Source organism: Hyperoodon ampullatus (genome assembly GCF_949752795.1).
Source record: "Hyperoodon ampullatus genome assembly, chromosome: 12".
In the NCBI taxonomy this organism is placed as follows: domain Eukaryota; kingdom Metazoa; phylum Chordata; class Mammalia; order Artiodactyla; family Ziphiidae; genus Hyperoodon; species Hyperoodon ampullatus.
The window spans coordinates 68,335,938-68,352,295 of NC_136925.1; the positions used below are offsets into that span (position 1 = coordinate 68,335,938).

At 45.9% G+C, this 16,358-nt stretch overlaps 1 protein-coding gene across 1 annotated transcript in view; it reads right to left on the reverse strand.

Annotated features, from left to right (window-relative positions):
* Positions 1 to 7,219: 7,219 nt before the first annotated feature.
* Positions 7,220 to 16,358, reverse strand: part of ADAT2 (adenosine deaminase tRNA specific 2) — a gene marked incomplete at its 5' end in the record, with an annotated part of 61,477 nt that continues 52,338 nt past the window's right edge. Inside the window, 2 exons of the mRNA XM_079716872.1 lie at positions 7,220 to 7,291; positions 9,158 to 9,323. The remainder of the gene's footprint in view (positions 7,292 to 9,157; positions 9,324 to 16,358) is intronic.

Below are 16,358 nucleotides of genomic sequence, written 5' to 3' on the forward strand. Positions count from 1 at the left end.
ATTATACCTCAGGAATTGTTTGACTAGAGGGATTGTCATCCTGCCTTTTCAGTGTATTGGGGCATCTCGGTTGCTAAAGAATGGGGACAGGAGCTTGGGGCTACCAGGAGCAGCTATGGGTCTACATCCCATACTCACACTTCACCATCTGTGAGACTCACTGTGATCAGAGGTGAGCATCACGATCCCCCCCCAACCCCTTCTTGCTACCCAGAGTTAGGGAAGAGCCTGCTTCTTGCCCTTGCTGGCTGGTCAGCAACGTATGAGTTCCAAGACCTTGTTACGGAATGACGCTTCCTGAGCACTGCCCTGAGGTCGCTGGCCCTCCAGCCAGGCACAAGCATCCTCTCTTTCCACAAACATCTGTTCTGTTGGGCCTCCAAGTGGGAGGGTGGGCGCTTGGTGGCTGCCTGGCTCAGAAAGTGCCCATTATGAGCAGTGGATCATCTTGCATTCCATTAAGCATGTGATTACAGCCAGATGCTGTGGTGATGGGCATACAACAACTCCCTATAATAACCATAATTACGATCCTGGTGTTTCTTTAGCTCAACATACTCTGAACTTCTTAAGTCAGAAGAAATTTGAAAGAATTGCTTATTAGAGGCTGCAATCAAATGGAGAAGGAGAACTTGCTTTATAAAGGGGGAAAATTCCTCCCTGACATTTTGGCTTATGCACAGCTTTGCCCTGACAGTGGCGTGGTTCTGGAGTCCAGAATGAGCACGGCTCTGGCTCCACACGCCTCCTCTTACTTCTCTGCTTCCCTGTGCTTTGCTCTGCCTGGTTCCTTCTCAGCTGCTTCTCCTGGCTGGAAAGAAAAACAAGCACCTGCCTGCCCATCAGCTCCCATGCCCCCCACTGTGGGAGTTTGCCAAGTGGGGCACCTCCCCTGCCCACTCGGGTGAAGATCTTGGAATACCCAGGGACAGGGGGTCGTTTGACGCTGAAATTGGCTGTGTGCTGTGATGACTAACAGCCACCTGGGCTTGCCCTTCTTGTGGATCCATCTATTTGTGGAACACAGAGCTGTTTAGGGGATATTTGTGCACACACGAAGTCTTTACTTGTAGGAGCACATTTAAAGGAGCTGGAAACCCAGTCTGTGAAGAAATATGTTGCCTTCGTTTTCTAGGGTTGCCGTAACAAAATACCGCACACTGGGTGGCTTCGGTAAGGCATTTATTGTCTCACAGTTCTGAAGGCTAGAAGCCAGAGATCAAGGTTTCTGCAGGAGTGGTTCCTTCCAAGGGCTGTGAGGGAGGGATCTGCTCCAGGCCGCCTTCCTTGGCTTGTAGATGAATGTCTTCTCCCTGGATTATCTTCACATTGTTTTCCCTCTATGCGTGTCTTTCTCTTCACGTGTATTTTTTTTTAAGGACACCAGTCACATTGGATTAGGGGCTCACCCTTCTCCAATATTTTAACTCCAACCATTTTAACTAATTACATCTGCAACAACACCATCTCCAAGTAAGGTCACATTCTGAGGTACTGGAGGTCACATTGTGAGAACATCAACATACGAATTTGGGGGAGGACATAAAGTCAACCTATAACATGCGTTGTGAGCCTACCATGTGCCCGGCACTGTGCTGAATTCAGGGGATGCACTTGAACAAGAAGGCAGTTTCTACCCTCCCAGAGCTTGACAGGAATACAGAGAGTAAAGGGGAAAATTACACAATAAAGTGATCAATAGATAAAGTGATCAACACTGCAACAGGGCCCTAGGAGGGGCTGTGGGAAATCACAGGAGGAGCTCCAACCTAGCTTAGGAGCCTGGGGAAGGCAGCCCCCGAGGAGGTGAGGCTGAGGCTGAGGTCTGGAGGATGATAGGAGCTCACCAGGGAAAGGTGCAGAGCGGAGAGATATGCCAGGTGGATGTGACTAGAAGAGCCGAGGTCCAGAGGGGAGAAGGACTGTGGCCTACAGCGAGAACTAAAAGAAATTCCGCAGGGTTGAAGTATAGCGTGTGAGGGTGTTTCCTGAGGGTTAAAGAGACGAGGACCAAGACAATGGTGGAAGGAAAATGATGAGGGGCCTTGTAAGCCCCCTGAGGATACTTGCATATAGACCTGAGGGAACTTGGGAGCCACTGAAGAATGCCATTTAGGAAACGACACAATCAGACTTCAGATTTAGAAACACCCCACTGGCTGCTGTCTGGCGAGGACGGGAACAGGAAAGAAGACCACTTAGAGGGACGTTTCTGTGGTCCAGGAGAGAGGTGACTGTAGCTTGAACGAGGACGGTGGCAGAAGATGGAGGTTTTGATGCCCACTCGTCTTTCATATCCCAGCCCAGGCTCCTGGGATCTCACAGGGCCTGCACCCTCTCCCACCTGCCACTTCACTTGTTTGTGTGAAGGCTTGATACCAATCTCTCTTCTATCATTTTATTTTTCAAATACTCACATGGTATTTACAATGTGCCAGGCACTGAGTGCATCAGAAATTATCATTCATGTAGGCGTCAAAAAGTAACCATGAAGCAGATGCTATTATTATCCCCATTTTACATAGGGAGACAAAAAGACCTCGTCAAAGGTCACAGAGCTAATGGTGGCAGCACCAGCCCATGACCTCTGGCTTCAGAGTCCGCACTTTTTTTTTTTTTAAAGCAATGGAAATGCCTTTTTTTTTTTTTTTTTAAAGTAGATGTTGGGGATAGGAGTTTAATTTATTTTTGCTGTGTTGGGTCTTCGTTTCTGTGGGAGGGCTTTCTCTAGTTGTGGCAAGCGGGGGCCACTCTTCATTGCGGTACGCGGGCCTCTCACTATCGCGGCCTCTCTTGTTGCGGAGCACAGGCTCCAGACGTGCAGGCTCAGTAGTTGTGGCTCACGGGCCCAGTTGCTCCGCGGCATGTGGGATCCTCCCAAACCGGGGCACGAACCCGTGTCCCCTGCATTAGCAGGCAGACTCTCAACCACTGCGCCACCAGGGAAGCCCCAGAGTCCACACTCTTAACCATGACCCTACCCTCCATCCTACAAGCAGGCGCCACTTCATCATCCCACCCAGCAGAACGCCAGGCGTGCAGGCAGGCCCTTAATAAACACTTGTTGAATGAATGTTAGTGATGATCAGATGTGTATGGTGGGTGACAGAGGTTGGGGGGCAAGTGTCAAAGGTGACTTCCAGGATTTTCAGCTTGGGTGGGAGGTGAGGCGATTCACTGAGCTGAGGATCATGAAGGCGGAAGCTGTTACAGGGGCTGTGGAGGGAAAGCAACTGGGACATCCTGACGGGACACGGCGCTTCTTACACCCCGGGCATCTGGAGCCTTGGGGCCCCCCTCAATAGTTTCGTATCACCGCTGCCTTGGTGAGAATAACATCAATCTGAAACTTTTTCGGCCTTACCCCATAACAGCTGAATAACAGCTATTCGCTTTGGACTCTAGGCATTTTTATGAGATCTTAGTTCCAGGGCTTGAGGTTTGGCAAAAAGAGCATATTATTCACACACAAAACAACTACATTAAAATAGCATTAAGAGTCTGGTTTACACTGACAAAACCTAGGGAATTCAGAATTATGGGGAAAAGCCTGTCCTGAGTTCACCCTCACCACTAGGCTGGTGCTGCTCCTTCTGCATTGAGGGTTTAGAGAAAGGTCCCCTCTGGGCAGAAGGAGCCACACTGGGGAAATACGAGGCAGCCCAGGGGAGGGGGGACGGAGGTGGAGGAAGGGCCATTACAGCGAGGGCTATGGTCCCGGGGCCAGGCCCACTCCCTGGAGCCTGTATGGTGATGCAGGCATGAAGCACCGGCCCTGGAGGTCACAGCCCAATCCCGGGGCCAAGAAAACATGTCAGCACCAGCCTCTGGCTCCTCTGGGCTGGAGGCCTCCTTCAATGAGACATTTACATCTTTGCCCTGTGGGGAAGAAGCCTTAGATTTCCATCCCTCTACTGAACTTGGACACAGGAGAACTCACAGGCAGATACATTGCTTCCCCACCTAATTCTCATCTTTTGAAGGAACTGAGGAGAAAGAAGCTCAATAATGGGTGAATAAAAAGCGTTGGCTGTGTTTCCACACGGAAGCGTGGCTGGTTATAGCACTGGGAGACCACTCTGCTAAGGAAGTTCAAGAATTTAAATAATCTTGATTTGGGGTTGCATTGAGAGTTGGGGAGAGAAGTGAGGAAAAGAAATTCCCTCCTCTTGGCCAAAAAAGACCTTTCTCTATTTGAGAGGAGGTGGAGCCATTTGTCACTCACTTACTTGCTTGCTTTATTTATTTATCTATCTATCTCTCTATCCATCCAGGTTTATTGAGGTATAATTGACAAACAAAATTGTAAGCTATTTAAAGTGTACAACATGATGATTTTCCATATATATTCACTGTGAAAAGATTTCCCCTGTGGAGTTAGTTACCCGTTCATCACCTCACAGTTATCTTTTGTGTGTGTGTGTGTGAGAACATTTTAGTTCTACTCTCTTGGCAAATTTCAATTATATGATATAGTGTTATCAATTATAGTCACCATGTTATACATTAGGTCCTCAGACCTTATTCATCTTATAACTGACAGTTTGTATAATTGGTTCTTTGGATGTACTTTGGGGAGAAATTTCTGTAATTCTGGAATTCAACAGGTCATTTTGGGGTAAGAACTTCCCCCAAGCTTTTGAAAATAAAGTGTAATCCAAGAGCTCGAAAATGAGTCAGGTTGGTTGTAAATATGGTGAGAGTTACTCCCAATTTTAAAATGACAAAATGCAGTCCTTGGAGAAGCTGCCATGGTCTAGCCTAAAGTGACAGGGGTGGCAGGGATAGTGAGACACCCCTCCATATACAAGAACCCCAAAGGGATTCTGTAAAATAAAAATAAAATGTGATGTTAATTCCACCAAGTTATTGCCCTCTTCCAATAGCTTTTGAATTTCATTAAACTGTTCATCCTCCCAATTTCTCAGTGATTAATAAATCTCTTTTCTCTGCCCTACAATTACTAGTCACCAGAATAATAACCAAATGGATGGGCTCATTTAACCCTTATAGTAATCCTATGAGGTAGCTACTCTTGTTATCCCCACTGATAACATAACGATGTTATTTATCACTGTGATCTGTAATGATGTTAGGGTATTGACCAAGGTCACACATATGTGGTGGAGCTGGAATTGGAACCCCACGTTCCAATTAAGCTGGCACTTAGCCATCCATCCCCCCCCCGCAGACCTGAGTTGCCTGTTAAAACTAGCTGGGAGACATCCAGAGCCATAGAGCTCATGACTCTTCCAGAAGTTCTCATCTTAGCTTGAGAAACCCTTTTCTCTATTAACCAAATGAGGGATAGAAAAAGCAATTGTGCTCATTTCTAAATTGTTCAGAGAGACTTTAAAAATCATGTCTTCTTGAAAGCACATTGAAGGCCCATTTCATTTACCTCCCTTCTCAAATGGGAAAACGGAGAGGGTTTTATGCTACCAGCTCAAAAGCTGAGCTGGGGATAAAGTACAGGAAGACTCAGGCCTTAGCAAATGACCTGGCATTGGGACTTCCCTGGTGGTGCAGTGTGTAAGCCTCCACACTCCCTATTTATGGGGCCCGGGTTCAATCCCTGGTCGGGGAACTAGATTCCGCATGCATGCCACAACTAAGAGTTCACAAGCCACAACCAAGAAGCCCGCATGCTGCAACTAAAAGATCCCACGTGCCGCCACTAAGATCCGGCACAGCCTAAATAAATAAATAAACATTTTTTTTAAAAAAGGAAAGAAAAAAGAAAATGACCTGACATCACTTTTCCAATACACTATAAAATGTTAATAATTCTGAGTAATCTGACTGAAAATGCATTAAAGTACAGGACAGAAGGAGGTTGAGAGAAAGTCATTTTTTGTGCCCCTCCTGACCTGTCATTTAGCAAATCAGGGACAACTTTGGCTCTGTCATGGAGTGCGGCTATTAAGATGTCACAGCCATGATTCTGTGACACTCCATCAGAGGACACTGGTGGTACCTCTCTCTTTTCTGTTTGGAAGAAAGAGACAGAAGGGGTTGTTCAAATACTGGCTGCGGATGGGGTGTGGAGAGACAGTATAAACATGGGCTAGAACAAGTTCAGAGAGACGTACAGGACATGGTAACATCAGTAGAACCAGGCCTGTCAAAGCCAGTGACAGACAGCACATGGAAGATTTCTTGTGGAGCTCTAGATAATTCTGTTCTGGCTAGAATTTTTAGTGAACAGTCCAGAAGGGCCTGTTAACTGTGACTTAACTTTAAGTTTGAATGAAAAGTACAAGTAGTTGACATGTTTCTTGGTAACACCTTTTTTTTTTTTTTTTTTTGTGGTACGTGGGCCTCTCACTGTTGTGGCCTCTCCCGTTGCGGAGCACAGGCTCTGGAGGCGCAGGCTCAGTGGCCATGGCTCACGGGCCCAGCCGCTCCGCGGCATGTGGGATCTTCCCAGACCGGGGCACGAACCCGTGTCCCCTGCATCAGCAGGTGGACTCTCAACTACTGCGCCACCAGGGAAGCCCGGTAACACCTTTTGATAAAGGATGCATTTGTCTCTAGTTTTGTACTAAAAGTCTTTAGTTGGGACTCTCTTGAGTTAAAACTCCTCTGTGGAGGTTGAATTTTGAGCCTTTTCCACCCTCCCCATCACACGAGCCTGCTCCTAGCACGCATACACACATGTGCACAGCCCCGCCAATCCCAGGTGAGGGTTCACTCCACTGGGATGTGAGCTGCAGGCCTGCGCTCAGTACATCTCCACCAGACTGAAGCTGTGAGGCCCCAGTGGGACCAACGCAGGAGGTCTGAGCCAGTCTTGCTCCCTACCTCCCAGGAAATATCTCTTTTTAATCATGCCCATGGGTTGTTTTCTACTTGAGCTGTGAGGACTCAGTGAGAAGAAAATGGTAGAAGAAAGAAATGCTTGGGTATCAGAAACAGGGGTGTGGAGAAATGAAAATGAAGTATAGGGTTTCACTGACCCTTTCTCTTTCCCCTTTGCTGCCTTTTTGTAGTTCAAAATCCCACAGGTGTGAACATGGTAAAATATGTATCCTTGTTTTATCACATCATTAAATAACACCTCACTCTGAGACAGGCTGAGTTATGAAACCTGAAGGTGCAGAAAGTCAGGTCGAGGATGGGGGGACACACCTGCTCTATGAAGTCTCCGGGTTCATCCCCCGGCACTTGGCATCCTGGTGAAGGATGAGGCTGTCACTGCATGACCAGCTAGATTCTCCTGGAGATGACGAAACCCACGCAAACATTTCGATTCCATGGAAACCACAGGAAGGCAGGCTGGTCTCTGAGCCTGGGAGAGAGAACGGAGCAGCAGGGTTGGTTCGGCCCTACAACCGCCTTCCTATGTTGTCACTTCACACACCCCGCCGAGGTTTTGTCTTTGGAAACACTGAAGACAAAGTGTGTGCGGCTCTTGTAAAAGCTGTTTGACTAGGGTCGGTTGGCTTTATTGCTGCCCAGAGGCAGGAGGATGGACAAGGTGAGTGACCTCATTATTTGCTGGCTCTGCTGCAGTGCTGGATGGCTTCACAGGGTCTGTCCTGGGCTGGGAGGTCGGCAGAGACCCCCGAAATCCTGCAACCTGTGATTCACAGGAGTAAGTGCCCTTCCTCACGTCCTGCTGTCAAGGACTATGGACACGTTGTCATTACTGGAAAGGTTGAGACCATTCTGATTGGCTACAGTTACATTGGGTGTTTTTAAATTTTAGTCGGTAAACAAACAAGCCTTTGTTGTTTCTTTCAGGCAACAAACTACCTTTCTGAAGATGGCAGCAGGCCCATTTAATAGAAGACCCAGGTGGCTTCTGATATCAGTTAACAGCATTAAAAAATTTTTGCAAAGGGGGAAAAAAATCACAATTTTTTACTTTCAAGTAACTGAAAATATGATTACAAAGTACCCTTGCCTGTCCTCTCCCTGCTACCTCTACATCAAAGGATAAAGTTACTTTTCTAGAAAAGGACATCAGCAAGTGCAAATTCACACATAGGATGCCTGTGAACGTGCCAGCACCCAAATGTGCTGAGGAGTGAGAACGGAGGTGGAGGGACAGGCTGATGGGAAGGGCTTCCTCAGGGCAGGAGCTGCAAATCGGCTTTAGAGGAGACAGGAGACCACAGCCAGCAGAGCGAGCGATTTCCAAGGGGACAGGGGTGGGAGGAAGCGAATGGATGCAGAAAAGTCTCTGGGATAAGAGAATTGTACTTTTTCGTTTGTCCAAAAGCAAGTGATGTAAATCCAGCGGGAAATGCAGATTTATGACATGGTTGGGACAGTCGTTCAGAAGAAATTTTATTTTCCTAGTTTAGTTTGTTGTTGTCGTTCTGACTCTCAAAACATGACTCTCACTTTGCAGCCAGTGCACGTGTGGTCACTGAGTCCACACATATGGAGTCAGCCACCCCTCCGTGCCAGGCCCGTTTCTCGGGGCTGCCCGGGGGGTCTTGAAAAACACCGGCAATGTCCCTGCTGCTGTTGAGCTCGCTCTCTTGCCTGGGAGACGGGCAGATGGCAAGTGGATAAACAGAGATCAAGGCTCAGTGAGAAGAAAAATAAAACGCTCATGTGATAAGTGATGGAGAGGGAGTAGCATTTGATAGGGTAGTTGGGAAAGACCTCTCGGAGGTTGGGACATTTGGTCAGGGAACTGAATAAATGTCAAGAAGCAGCAGCCAGTCTTGCAGAGTGAAACGTGCGTTCCAGGCAGGGAGAACAGAAAGTGCGACAGCCCTGAGGAAATGAGATTGGTGCTCTAGGAACAGAAAGAAAGCCAGGGTGGCTGAGAAGGAGAGGGACTGGGCAGGACAGTGATAGGAGAGGAGGTGGGAGGTATGGGCCAGATCAGAGGGGCCTTGGAACTCAAGCAAGGAATTTGACTTTATTGTTATAGGTAAAAGGAAAGCAAGGCAGTGATTTGATTTAGGTAGAGTAGGATTATAATTCAACATGTAAATACAGTGTATGAATTAGACCCTAGCAGGCAATCCCAGAAGCTCTCAGAGCACTGGGGACATGGGTGAATGGATGACTAACCAGGGATCAGAGGTGTCCTTGGAGTCTATAAAATGGACAGATCCACACAGGATTTTTTTTTTTTGGACCTTATAAGAGACTCTAGTACCTTACACAGATACATTTTCACAAGTATACGTACTGTACCAGGAGCATCCAAATGACGTATGCATACTCCATTTCCTAAGCATGTGTGTGGTCATGAACGATATCCAAATTTAAAAGACAATGAATTCTACAGACTGCATCTAGCATTCGCGGTGGCTCTTCTAAGATTCCACGTCTGGCGAGCATGCTGCAAACACAATCTGAAAAGGAGAGGGGGAAATCTCAGCTCTGGTTCCAAACCAGCCGCCATCCTCAGGAAGCCCCCAGGACCCTCGGCAAGAACCAATCTGTCTGTTATCATCACTGTGACAGATCAGAATCATGGGTATCTTGTCATCATTTCATGGCCAAGATTTTGTCTCCAGACTCTAGCTCACTCATTTCTGACAACATGTTGAAAGTGAAATACGCCTCCCCACCCCTCTTCTTTCCTTTTAAAATTTATGAATTTTGCAGTTTTCTTATAATTAAAAGTTGCTTGAGATTTTCAGAATGAGATATCCCTTCACCCATCAGCATGTAGAATGCAAGATTTAAGGGGGTGGAAAAATATTAAATGTAGATCATCTTGGAACATACAGAATGAGATATAACATTTTTAGAGAAAGGAAGAGGATTTTAAAATTCAGGCAGCCCACCATACATCAATGAGGAGTGTGTCAGAATTATTCTTATTCATCAATTTTGACAGCTCCGGGGCCCCAGCAGAGAAGCCACCCCGTTCTCTGTTGTCTAATGGATGCTGGTTAAAAGGTTTCTGTGCAGAAAAGTGGTATCCATCTCCAATATTGCCTGCCTTGTTCCATCAAGTCAGGGTTGATGAGAGAGGCCCAAGTAATTTGTTCTGCTGCTCTTGTCCTGATAGCTGATCTCAGGATGGTACTGCACTAGATGTGATGTTTACTATTTGGCCACCTGCTTGAGTCTTGTATTTTAAAGGACTTTAAATAGAAACACACACACAATTCAGAATGCTAAGCTAGAAGACTCTTATTTTCTGTTTTAAATATTTCACCTTACAATTAAGGAAACAGATCCATGATGAATGGTTTATTTTCCAAGGTAGCAACAGGACAGGAAGTCACATTTCCTTCTACCAAATTCACCCAGAGCCACTTTTCTGTTTTATAGTCCCCCAGCAGCCTAGGCTCGCTGACAGCTCTCCTAGGGCTCAGCCACGTGGTGTTAAAGCAGTTGTAGGGGATTCTGCCTTAACATGGTCAGGGTAAAACACAACTTCCAAATACAATATGGCCTTTACCCTATTTTTATTCATCTTTTTCCTTCAAATCACAGTGATTCCTAATCTATCAAATTATGCTAGCCAAAACCCTCATTGACACAAAACACAGCCAGAGATCAAGAAGTAAGCAAGAAAGGCACCTTTCAGGCAAAAATAGCTCTCTTCTGGTCCACGCTAAAGATGGTGCATGCTGAGTCCTCTCAGGCCTTGGTTGGTGTCTCAGACTCCAGTTTAACAACCTTAACAAGCTGGTTTGAAGGGTTTTTCAGCACCCAGAAGCCTGGGAGCAGCAAAGAAGGAAATAGAAGAGATGCTCCTACGGGTCAGGAGCTGCAGGCCACACACTGATGGCACGAGAAGGCGCCCCAGACCACAAGGCAGGGAAACAATACCCATATCCACCAAAAGCAGACACACTATTCAAGAGGATGGTCTCCCAAACCTCCACAGGTCCTGGAACCAGCTCTGACAACAGCTGGAGACAGCGATCAATGCTTTGCAGCTATTCCTGATTTAAACATTTAAAAAGTACACACTGTCATATTTAAAATAGATAACCAACAAGGACTTAGTGTATAGCACAGGGAACTCTGCTCAATACTCAATACCCTGTAATAACTTAAATGGGAAAAGAATTTGAGAAAAAATGGAATTAATAAAAAAAGGTTTTATTTTATTTATCATGCTTTGAAGAAACAGAAAAGTGCAACATGTTTTAGCAAGACTGGCAAGACTACGATGCAACGTGGCAGTAACTGTTAAAATTGTATTGTGTGAAGGGTATAAAGACACAAAACCCCTCAAGTGTGTAAGATCCCCTGCGGCTTCGCGTGGTCCGAATATTCCCAATGCTCGATTCTCTTCTCTTCAGCCTCCGCTGAAATCCAACCCCAGCTAGCCAAGGAGATCACATGCTGATCCCCGATTTTTACGCTAAAGAAACATTGATCATCTTGGAAAACAGCTTCAATGACACCTCAGTGCAAATTACAGATGACCTGGGGCAGTGAGCATGTTTGAGACGATGTCCATCCCAGTCCTGGGTCTATCCACAATACTCAGCAGACCCTGAGGGGGAGGTTAATTCTTTTACATTTTCTACCTAAACTGGACACTTTCTGTAGACACTGCTCTCAACCTCCTCCCCTTGAAGAGTAATTTGTTTGGTACTGGGATTTTTTTTTTTTTTTTTTTTTTTGCGGTACGCGGGCCTCTCACCACTGTGGCCTCTCCCACTGTGGAGCACAGGCTCCGGACATGCAGGCTCAGCGGCCATGGCTCACGGGCCCAGCCACTCCGCGGCATGTGGGATCTTCCCGGACCGGGGCACGAACCCGTGTCCCCTGCATCGGCAGGCGGACTCTCAACCACTGCGCCACTAGGGAAGCCTGGGATTTTTTTTTTTTTTTTAATGTGCTGGACCATGCTGGTTAGACGAAGACATTGTCACAGCTGTTTTGTTAAAGTATGCATTTCTTGTATGCTCTTTATCCCACTCCTCCTTATAAATGAATATGTTTTTATGGTTTCTCCTCATAAAAAGCAAATTGGAAACCAAAGAATACTATTTTTAAAACAAAGAATCTTTACAAGAAAAGACTCTCTTCTGAGGACTTTAAACAGAAACACACACACACCCCACCCCAACCTACCCATCCCACACACACCAAAGTTACGAAACAGGAAAAAATTCTCAGTACAACTTGGGGACACTGAAGTGTTCTTTTAAAGCTATTTACAAACAGGGCTGTTGTTCAAACCCTGGAGTCCGGGTCACAAAATCTAAGTATGTAGGAGACACTTCCACGTGCAAGAGAAGAAGCCAAAGTCCTGGCCTGGCCACCCTGCTGGGTGGACTCATAGGAAGGTCGTGAGCACATCAGTAATTGTTCTAAGGACAAAGACACAGCCTTCGGGAAAAACAAAAAGATGCCCAAGAGCTCTCCTCACTAGTGACGGCCCACAAACAAAACCAGTGGCCCAGGGTGGTAATCCCTAAGATATCAGAATCAGTTAGAAAAAATCTATGGCACCAATTAATTTGGATTTCCACACCCAACTCTTTCCCTATCTGGTCAATTGTAAACTGGTTTTTTCCCATTGGACCGAACAACCCAGGAAAATAAAAATTTAAAACAAGCAAAAAAAAAAAAAATTCTCGGGCTTCCCTGGTGGCGCAGTGGTTGAGAGTCCGCCTGCCGATGCAGGGGACACGGGTTCGTGCCCCGGTCTGGGAAGATCCCACATGCCGCGGAGCGGCTGGGCCCGTGAGCCATGGCCGCTGGGCCTGTGCGTCCGGAGCCTGTGCTCCGCAACGGGAGAGGCCACAACAGTGAGAGGCCCACATAACGCAAAAAAAAAAAAAAATTCTCAACAAACTAGCGTTTCTTAATCAAGTAGTTGTTTTTTTCCCTACCTCCCCATGCCCAATGTGGACTTACAAATAGGCACAGCCTCACTCAGACCATTCCACCAGTCCTGCCAGCAGCTGAGAGTTTAGCTAAAATGATCATCATAGTCAACTGGAATTCTGAAACCAACTAATGCTCGGTTTGGTGCTGTTTATTGGAAATGGGTGAATTATTCCATGATCTAAGTGTTGACCCCTTTAGTATGCCTTCCCAGACAGCTGCTTTCTTCAGAAAACTGCAAAAGAACATAGGAGAGTACAAGAACCCAGGATGGCTGAGAAAGATTTTGCTGGCACAAAAGTCAAGGGAAAAAAAGTGTTTTTGAGCAATACTGTGTAAGTTTAGAAATCTAAGTACTTATTCTCTCTGAAGAGAGTGTACATGACTAACACAGCCAATTGTGAGTGAGTGAGTGAAGTGAGCATTAAAAAAAGTGTAAAATGAAAGACAATTTCAAATAGTTATAATGTTATGTTTCTGAAATTAAACTTCTGGTTAACGTGGTAGAAGAAGTAGGGATTTTATTTTACTCTCTTCTCTGAAAAGTCTGTCTTCAATGAAACAAAGAAATGACCATGCCCCAAACAAAACATACTGCCAAAAACTCTAAAGCCTGGACTGAGGTGGGGGAGGAGTCTAAGGACTACGTCTTTAGAGCTCAGGCAAAATGCCGATTTCCTCAATGTCAGATCTGAAGACAAAGCCAGCATACTTTGCAGGGCTTCAGGGAAGGTTGTGCAGGCAGGGCCAGGGAAGGTTGTGCAGGCAGGCCCTGAAAAAGGATGCCTGGCCCAGAGGCTGAGCAGAGGGAGCTGGAATGAAGCCCCTGCTCTGTTCTACAAGCAGAGCTAAATCCTTTCCCCCAGATCACCCAAAGACAGCATCTGCTCCCCAAGCACTAGCCAGCAGGCATTACCCAAAGCCCTCTTGTAATTCACACATGACCCCATGTAGGCTGGTGACAGCCCTGGGTCTTCAGTTAGAGAAAGGAGATCTGGGAGCTGGACATGCTATGGATGAAGAGGAGAAAGTGTGAGCAGAACCCAATCCAAACAGAACCCAGTCCACCCTCTAAAATGGTACAGAGTCAGCCTGTGCTTGAGGTATCTCCCTACATCTGCTAATTCATTTCTTTGGAAACACATCTCCCATTTATTTTTGACCTTCAAGAATGAGGGTGGCTCTCAGCAAAGTCCTTTAAATAAAAAATAACTCAGTTATAGTTGCTTCCCTCTCTCTAACTAAGCAAGCAAGGATGAAAGGAACATAGGGGAAAACAAGTGAAGGACACACATCACAAGAAGACTCTCTTAAGAAAACAAATTTTAGCCAGCAAGATTTCTTTTAAAAAAAAGAAGGGAAGAAAGAAAGAAAGAAAGGAAGGAAGGAAGGAAGGAAGGAAGAAAGAAAGGAAAGAAGGAAGGAAGGAAGGAAGAAAGAAGGAAGGAAGGAAGGAAGAAAGAAAGAAAGAAAAAGAAAGAAAGAAAGAAAAAGAAAGAAAGAAAGAAAGAAAAAGACAGAGAGAGAAAGAAAGAAAGAAAGAAAGAAAGGAAGAAAAGAAAAAGATTTTATGTGTTAATTTTACATGTCAATATGATTGGGCTAAGGGATGCCCGGATAGCTGGTTGAACATTATTTCTCAGTGTGTTTGTGAGAGTGTGTCTAGAAAGAGATTAGCATTTGAGTCTGTAGACTGGGTAAAGAAGACTGCCCTCACCAATGTGAGTGGGCCTCACTGAATCCATTGAAGGCCCGAAAGAACAAAAAAGCAAAAGAAAGAGGAATTTGCTCTTTTTGCTTGAGCTGGGACAGCTGTCTTCTACCCTCAGTGTTCCTGGTTCTCAGACCTTCAGACCTGGACTGAATTACACCACTGGCATTGCTGGTCCTCTAGCTTGCAGATGGCAAATAGTGGTACTCCTTGGCCTCCATAATCATGTGAGCAAGTTCTATAATAAACCTCTTTTATTTACAGCTATAGCTAGCTAGCTATTTCTCTATCTATTTATCCATCTATCTACCTCCTGTTGTTTCTCTTTCTCTGGAGAAGCCTAACACAGGGGGAAAAAAAGAGACAAAAATTCAAAAACGAATTGGCAAACAACAGAAAACAATCAAAAGGAAACTACCAAATATGTACATTTGAAATTTTGATCAACCCTGTTAATTGAACATCTAAAGATGTTCATCATTATTCACTCGCACCAAAAATAGATGAGTTTTCCCACATCCATGCTAACTTTGGATATTTTCAATTTTTTATTTGTTTGTTTGTTTGTTTGTTTGTTTCAATTTTTTAAACTCATCGTAGTCTGTTGGATGGAAAAATGGCTTCTCTTAATTTTAATTATCATTTGCCCAGTGGTTAGTGGAAGTCAAGCATGTTTACATTTGTTTACTGGTCACGTGTATTTGGCCACATCTAGAAGTATCCTCCTGTGCTGGGAAGAATCCTGAAAAGAAATATGAATGACACATTCTCAATTGGGAAAAAGCACACTCAGTACTTTTGAGGTCAGACTCTGCTGGCATTCTAGCAGTGCAGAGTAAGCTCAGTCATTAGGGACAGACTTTTGAGAAAATCTAGAGGGTCAAATTATATTATGAGGTTTTCTAAATTTGGGGTCAGCCAAAGGCACAGAAAAGAAAAGAAACAGAATCAGAGAAGTCAGGGAAATCTTATTCAGGGTCAGACAAAGCAGTGTCCTAAACAGTGTGGCTGAGAAAAAAGAGTAATACTGAAAAGGCCTTCATCTACCAAAGTAGCCTTGCTAACACCCACAACTTTGAAAGTAATGATTTGGGGACCAGGCTTTGAATCTTTGAAGGTCCATGGTTAAGCAACAAATAAGCACAAGATTTCTGAGTACCTACTATGCAGCAGACATTGTCCTAGGCATTGAATAAATCAGAAGGCACTGGAGGGGGGCCCTTCAAGATGGCGGAGGAGTAAGATGTGGAGATCACCTTTCTCCCCACAAATACATCAGAAATACATCTACATATGGAACAACTCCTACAGAACACCTACTGAACGCTGGCAGAAGACCTCAGACTTCCCAAAAGGCAAGAACCTCCCCACGTACCTGGGTAAGGCAAAAGAAAAAAGAAAAACAGAGACAAGAGGATAGGGACGGGACCTGCACCTCTGGAAGGGAGCCGTGAAGGAGGAAAAGTTTCCACACACTAGGAGCCCCTTCACTGGTGGAGACGGGGGTGGGGGAAGTTTTGGAGCCACGGAGGAGAGCGCAGCCACAGGGGTGTGGAGGGCAAAGCGGAGAGATTCCCGCACGGAGGATCGGTGCCGACCAGCACTCACCAGCCCGAGAGGCTTGTCTGTTCACCCGCTGGGGCGGGGGGGGGCTGGGAGCTGAGGCTCGGGCTTCGGAGGTCGGATCCCAGGGAGAGGACTGGGGTTGGCTCTGTGAACATAGCCTGACGGGGGCTAGTGCGCCACAGCCAGTGGCAGGGAGTCCGGGAAAAAGTCTGGAACTGTCTAAGACGCAAGAGACCATTGTTTTGGGGTGTGCGAGGAGAGTGGATTCCTTCCCCGTGTGCCCACAGAAGGCAGAGCACTGCCT